The following is an 8,057-nucleotide window of genomic DNA, read 5'->3' as shown; positions in this document are numbered from 1 at the left end:
TAGAAGGGAAAATACACATGACCCATCTCTCCCACTTCCCTAACATGAGGGAACATTCAATAGCTGGACTGGACTCTTCTTAATAACATAACATATATTTTATTAGCCCACCATCATCAGATAGTTACTAAGGACTGATTTTATGTCAAATTACCTCCCTTTATTTCAAATTAAAAAAGGTATATCTCCGTAACGAATGAAGATACTGATCTGAAATTTCATTTATGTCAACAGATTTATTTGGCAGATCCTTCTTTTGTTCGCTTACAATAATTTTTTTTTTTTACTTTCCTTTTACGTTACTATAAATAGCTTATATTTAGTAACTTTTTTGTTATTGGCCGTAGGGAAAAACCGAGACCACTTTTCTGTGGTACAACATGGATGGTACCTCTAATTTTTAGGTGTTTTTTGACATATCTGTACCTTGTAAGAATGTTTTTTTTCTTTTTGGTTAAATTTCTTCCCTTTGTTAGTCCCCTACTGGTTGAAAACCAGTTTCGGGGACTATAGGAATGCGCTTTTCCGTCATTGTCATTCCGTCCGTTCGCAATTTCGTGTCCGGTCCATAACTCTTTTATCCATGAAGGGATTTTAATATTACTTGGCACAAATGTTCCCCATGATGAGACGACGTGTCATGCGCAAAACCTGGACCCCTAGCTTAAAGGTCAAGGTCACAATTGGAGGTCAAAGGTCAACAGGGCTTTTTTCCTGTCCGGTCCATTATTCTCCCATCCATAAAGGGATTTTAATATCACATGGCACAATTGTACCTCATAATAAGATGATGTGTCATGCACAACTTTCAGACCCCTAGCTCAAAGGTCAAGGTCACACTTAGCAGTCAAATGTTAACATGGCATGAACAGGGTCTGTTTCGTGTCCGGTCCATAACTCTTTCATCCATGAAGGGATTTCAATATTACTTGGCAAAAATGTTCCCCATGATGAGGCGATGTGTCGTGCGCAAAACCCGCACCCCTAGCTCAAAGGTCAAGGTCACAATTTGAGGTCAAAGGTCAACAGGGCTTTTTTCCTGTCCGGTCCATAACTCTCCCATCTATGAAGGGATTTTAATATCAGTTGGCATAATTGTACCTCATAATAAGACGATGTGTCATGCACAACTTTCAGACCCCTAGCTCAAAGGTCAAGGTCACACTTAGCAGTCAAATGTTAACATGGCATGAACAGGGTCTGTTTCCTGTCCGGTCTATAACTCTGTCATCCATGAAGGGATTTTGATATTGCTTGGCACAAATGTTCCCCATTATGAGGCAACATGTCATGCGCAAAACCCGGACCCCTAGCTCAAAGGTCAAGGTAACAATTGGAGGCCAAAGGTCAATAGGGCTTTTTTCCTGTCCGGTCCAGAACTTTGTCATCCATCAAAGGATTACAATATTACTTGGCATAAATGTTCCCCATGATGAGACGACGTGTCATGCGCAACACCCAGAACCCTAGCTTAAAGGTCAAGGTCACACTTTGAGATCAAAGGTCAATAAGATTTTTTTCCTGTCCGGTCTATAACTTTGTCATGCAAAACAGGATTTAAATATCAGTTGGTACAAACATTTCCCTGGATGAGACAACATGTTGTGCGCAAAGCCCCGGCTCAAGGTCTAAGGTCAAGGTCATACTTAGAGGTCAAAGGTCAAATTCAAGAAAGACTTTGTCTGGAGCATTTCTTCTTTATGCATTGAGGGATTGTAATGTAACTTGGCACAAATGTTCACCACCATGAGACAAATTGTCGCACGCCAGAACCAGGTCCCTGGGTCTAAGGTCAAGGTCATACTTAGAGGTTAAAGGTCAAATTCAAGAATGAGTTTGTCCGGAGCATTTCTTCTTCCTGCATGGAGGGATTTTGATGTAACTTGGTAGAAATGTTCACCACTATGAGGCACACTTTTAAGCCCACCATCATCAGATGGTGGGCTATTCAAATCACTCTGTGTCCGTGGTCCGGCGTCCTTCCGTCCGTCCGTCCGTCCGTCCTTCCGTTAACAATTTCTCGTTATCGCATCTCCTCAGAAACTACCAGTGGGATTTTGACCAAACTTTGTCAGAATGATGTATTGGTACCCTAGTTGTGTCCCCCTGAAAATCAGACTGGTTCAACAAATTTTTATTAAGTTATGGCCCTTTGTTTATTTCTATAATTTACATAGATTTATATAGGGAAAAACTTTGAAAATCTTCTTGCCCAAAACCACAGAGCCTAGGGCTTTGATATTTGGTATGAAGCATCATCTAGTGGGCCTCTACCAAGATGATTGAAATTATTTCCCTGGGGTCTAATATGGCCCCCCCTCGGGGGTCACATGGTTTATATAGACTTATATAGGGAAAAACTTTGAAAAACCTCTTGTCCAAAACCACAGGGCCTAGGGCTTTGATATTTTGTATGTGACATCATCTAGTGGTCTTCTACTAAGATTGTTCAAATTATCCCCCTAGGGTCAAATATGGCCCTGCCCTGGGGGTCACATGGTTTACATAGACTTATATAGGGAAAAACTTTGAAAATCTTCTTGTCCAAACCACAAAGCCTAGGGCTTTGATATTGTAATGTAGCATCGCCTGGTGGTTCTCTACCAAGTTTGTTAAAATTATCCCCCTAGGGTCAAATATGGCCCCACCCTGGGGTCACATGGTTCATATAGACTTATATAGGGAAAAGCTTTTAAAAACTTCTTGTCAATAACCTACAACATTCAAATTTGGACCACATGTATGGTTTTGAGTGGCAAGATGAACCTTGACATGAGTTGACCTTGATTTTGACCTAGTGACCTACTTTCACATTTCTGTAGCTACAACCTTCAAATTTGGACCACATGCATAGTTCTGTGCACTGAAATAAACTTTGACCTTGACATTGACCTAGTGACCTACTTTCACATTTTTGAAGGTACATGCTTCAAATTTGGACCACATGCATAATTTCGTGTTCCGAAATGAAATTTGATCTTGATTTTGACCTAGTGACCTACTTTCACATTTCTCAAGCTACAGCCTTCAAATTTGGACCACTTGCGTAGTTTTGTGTACCGAAATGAACTTTGACCTTAAGATTGACCTGGTGACCTACTTTCACATTTCTGTAGCTACAGGCTTCAAATTTAGACCACATGCATGGTTTTGTGTACCGAAACAAACTTTGACCTTTACATTGACCTAGTGACCTACTTTCACATTTCTCAAGCTACAGCCTTCAAATTTGGACCACTTGCGTAGTTTTGTGTACCGAAATGAACTTTGACATTAAGATTGACCTAGTGACCTACTTTCACATTTCTGTAGCTACAGGCTTCAAATTTAGACCACATGAATAGGATTGTGTACCGAAACAAACTTTGACCTTGACATTGACCTAGTGACCTACTTTCACATTTTTGAAGGTACAGGCTTCAATTTTGGACTACATGCATAGATTTGTTTCTGAAGTGAAATTTGACCTTGATTTTGACTTAGTGACTTACGTTCACATTTCTCAAGCTACAGCCTTCAAATTTGGACCACTTGCATAGTTTTGTGTACCGAATTAAACTTTGACCTTTAGATTGATCTACTTTCACATTTCTCAAGCTACAGCTTTCGAATTTAGACCACATGCACAGTGTTGTGTATTGAAATGTAATTTGACCTTGAGCTAGTCAGTAAGTCTTGAAATTTGGAACACTCAAAAATGGCACATTGGTGGGCGCCAAGATCACTCTGTGATCTCTTGTTTTTAGAATTATGTCCCTTTGTTGTTACTATAAATAGATTTTATTGTAACTTTTTTATTACTGGCCGTAGGGAAAAATTGAGACCACTTTTCTGTGGTACAACATGCACGGTACATCCAAATATTAGGTGTATCTATCTCTACCTGGTTAAGAGTTTCTTGTGGACTTAAATTTTATAGATTTATTTTTTTTTTTTTTTTTTTTTTTTTAGGGTTTATTTCACTTTGTTGTTACTATAAATAACTTTTATGATAATTTTTTGTATAATCGACCAAAAAAAAATTCAAATGAAAACAACTGTACGTTTTTATATATGCAAATTTTAATCCAAGTGCTTTGTTATATTATATTGTATATATAGTACAATATTGTTTATACATCATTGACAGATATCAGTTCATTATGTTTTACTGCAGTAGAGAAAATTAGGTGCCTTCCAGTAGGGGACTTTGTATTGCATGGCAATACTTCATTCACTTGTTGTTACTGTCCTTTGGACTTAGATATTTTTTCTGAGGACCTTCTTGTCCTCAAGTGCAATGATAACAGGTGAGCAATATAGGGCCATCATGGCCCTCTTGTTATGGTGGAGGTAGACCCCCACTGGTGCCCCTCCATGCAATATTTCATCACAAGCAGGCACATGGGTAGAACCTTCTGTAAGCCAGCTGGATGCAGGCTTCATCACATGAAGAATTCAACGCCCCGAGTGAGGCTCAAACCCACATCGATGAGGGGCAAGTGATTTGAAGTCATCGACCTTAACCACTCAACCACGGAGGCCCCTTTCAAAACATTAGACAAATTTCTATTATAACAGAATACCAATTAATGATATTTGGCAATTTCTGTGTAATTGCTTGTTCTCTTTTGTTTCGAAATTCTTCAGGCAATACCAGCCTGCCCGCTTAGCTCAATAGGGAGAGCACAGATCTACGGATCATGAGGTCATGAGTTCGATTCCCGGGCAGGGTGTATGTTCTCAGTGATGATTTGATAATAGACCTTGTGTCTGAAATCATTCATCCTCCACCTCTGATTCATGCGGGGAAGTTGGCAGTTACTTGCGGAGAACAGGTTTGTACTGGTGCAGAATCCAGGAAAACTGGTTAGGTTAACTGCCTGGCGCCATTACATAGCTGAAATACTGTTGAAAAATGGCATTAGATCCAAAACAAACAAAAAAATCTTCAGGCAATACCAGCACAAGCTTAGGAGTGCTGAAACAACATGGAAGAAAGGAATATGTAATTGAATTTGCAAAGCCATATAAGAAAGGAAAACCATGACTGAATGAATATTGTTGATTATGTGTCTGCTACCTTAAAGACTGCAAAGATATATACTCTATGTAAGCTCACAAGATGCTATTCAGATTTTAACTGCAAAGTTATTGATGAAGCACAGCTGGAACACTAAAGCAATATGCTAGACAAACTAAATTGCTTTTATGATAAATGTAAATTACACTAAATGACAGTGTACTTTTTCAGATTGCCATAATATATAAGTCGTAATAAGGTCTATGCCCAATGGAAAGTAGGTGATAAACCATCTATTTTGTGAACAGCTGTAAGTCAGAAATGTCTCTAGTACTTTTAGAGGTTAAATGAGAAAGCTGATAATAAATGTTACAAATTTAGGAGAAAAAATTGTATTTTTAATACCATATAAATATGGAAACTTGATAATTGCGATCAAACAATCACTTATTTGTGTCTGTAGTCAAGTCTGAAGGAGTACACAAGGTTGCATAAAGGACATTCTGCAAAATATCTGGCATTTTAGCTTTTAATATAGGTGGATGGTCCAGTGTCTGCCACCCATTGTTAGTTGTCCCTGCATCAATATTTTTTCTTGAGCATCTCCTCTGAAACTACTGGTCAGAATAACACCAAACTTGGTCAGTAGCATCCTTGCATGGACCTCTATAAAGTTTGTTCAGATGGTTCACTTGGCCCTTTTTATGGGCCACTAGAGCTTAAAATAGAAAAACTTTAAAGAACTTCTTATCATGAACCACTTGATGGATCTTCGTCAAACTTGGTCTGTGGCATCATCTTAAGGTCCTCTCCCAATTTGTTCACATCGGGGCACTTTGACCCTTTTAAGGGTCGCTAGAGCTAAAATTAGAAATACATTTAAACAACTTCTTCTCATAAGCCACTAGATGAATCTTCATCAAACTTGGTCTGTAGCATCATGATAAGGTCCTTTCCCAAGTTTGTTCAAATGGGAGCACTAAGTGGCCCCTTTTAGGGGCCAATAAAGCTAACAGCAGAGAAACCTTAATAAGACTTCTTCTTAGGAACTGCTCAGTGGATCTTCATTAAACTTGGCCTGTAGCATCGTTACAAGGTCCTCTCCTAATTTTATACATATGGGGGCACTTGGCCCTTTTAAGGGGAAGGGGCCGCTAAAGTTAGAAATACCTGTAAGTGACTTCTTCTCATTAACTGCTGGATGGATCTTCATCAAACATGGTTTGTAGCATCATTATGATGTCTTCTCCCAATTGGCCCTTTTTAGGGGCTACCAGAGCAAAAAATAAGAAATGCTCTGAAATGACTCCTCATGAACCACTTGATGGGTCTTCATCAAACTTGATTTGTAACACCATTAGAAGTTCCTTCACCAACATTGTTCAATTGGGGGCTGTTGCTAGAGTTAAAAATAGAAATACCCTTGAACAACTAGTGATTACGAACCACTCCATGGATCTTCATTAAACCTGGTCTTAGATTACAAGTTCCTTTCTCAAATTTGTTCGATTGGGTGCACTTGGCCTCATTTAGGGGCCACTAGAGCTAAAACAAAAGCTGTCACAAGAGACGGGCGTGCTCGACTATTTCGATGCTGGATAGTGAAATTGGGTACATCTGAGGAAGCTGGAGCTGTCACTGGAGTGTTTAATGACTCATATGTGGATGAAAATATTGGACAATAGCTTAAGTCTCAAAACATTAAATCAATATAAAAAGACTATAATTCATGGAAAACTTCTGCAAAAGTAATGCAACATATGTCATATCATGCGGCAAATAATTCAATAATTCGGAACAATTATTTTAAGTTTGAATCAAATCTATTTAGTAATACTGGAGATACAGCAAAAGTGCATTGCAACTTGAACCTGAAATTCTATTGGTAAAAAAGAGGGCATAACTCGGAACATTCTGGTGCCAGCATTATCAAATTTTTGCTGTATGTGAGTGATGATGCGGAACAACCATTTTAAGTTTGATTAAACGCATTTAGTAACAACAGAGATATAACAAGAGCTGTCACAGGAGACAGCACGCTCGAATATTTCGATGCTGGATAGTGAAACTGGGCACATCTGAGGAAACTGAAGCGGTCACTGGAGTGTTTAATGACTCCAGTAAGAATGAAGATATTGGACAATAGCTTGAATCTGTGTCAAAAGTATTAAGTAATACGAGAGATAAAGATAAAGTGTATCAAAACATTAGATAAGTATAATTCTAAGCAAAAAGGGGGATAATTCATGAGATAGTGGTGCAAGAGTTATGGACCCTGTGTAATATGATGTGAGTAATAATAGTGAATAACCATTTTAAGTTTGAATCAAATCCATTTAGTAATAACTGAAATAAGAGTGAAAGAGCATGAAAATTTTAACCTGAATTTCTAAGTAAAAGTGGGCATAATTCATGAAATATTGGTACCAGAGTTATGGACCTTGTGTCATATGATATGGGTGATAAAGTGGAACAAATATTTTAAGTTAAAATCAAATCCATTTAGTAATAACTGAGATAGAATGAAAGTGCATCAAAACTTTAAACCTGAAATTCTAGGAAAAAGGGGGGATAATTCATGAAATATTTGTGTGAGAGTTATGGCCCTTGTGCCATATGATGTGGGTGATGATGAGGAATAACTATTTTAAGTTTGAAACAAATCCATCAAGTAATTACAGAGATAAAGTGAAAGTGCATCAAAACTTTAAGCAAAGTGCGGACGCAGATGGACGCCGACTCATTAGTAGGACAGCTCTCCATACTTCGTATAGTCGAGCTAAAAAGCACAAAAATTAAACTGAAAGATTAAGTAACAAGAGGGTTATGATGACCCTGGATCGCTCACCTGAGTAATATGAGCTTCATGTTTCAAATGTCAAACTGATGCTAAAATATTAAGAAAGTAGATCAGTAGGTCACATTCATGGTCACTGAAGGTCAGTTTAGAGCTCGGTGTGCAAAACTGTATTTGTCATCCAAATTTCAAGGCTGTATCTTAAAAAAAAAAAAGTAGATCAGTAGGTCAAGGTCAAAGTGAAGTGACCCCTAATTA

Source organism: Mercenaria mercenaria, chromosome 4, assembly GCF_021730395.1.
Source record: "Mercenaria mercenaria strain notata chromosome 4, MADL_Memer_1, whole genome shotgun sequence".
Classification (NCBI taxonomy): domain Eukaryota; kingdom Metazoa; phylum Mollusca; class Bivalvia; order Venerida; family Veneridae; genus Mercenaria; species Mercenaria mercenaria.
This window is presented reverse-complemented; position numbering follows the sequence as displayed.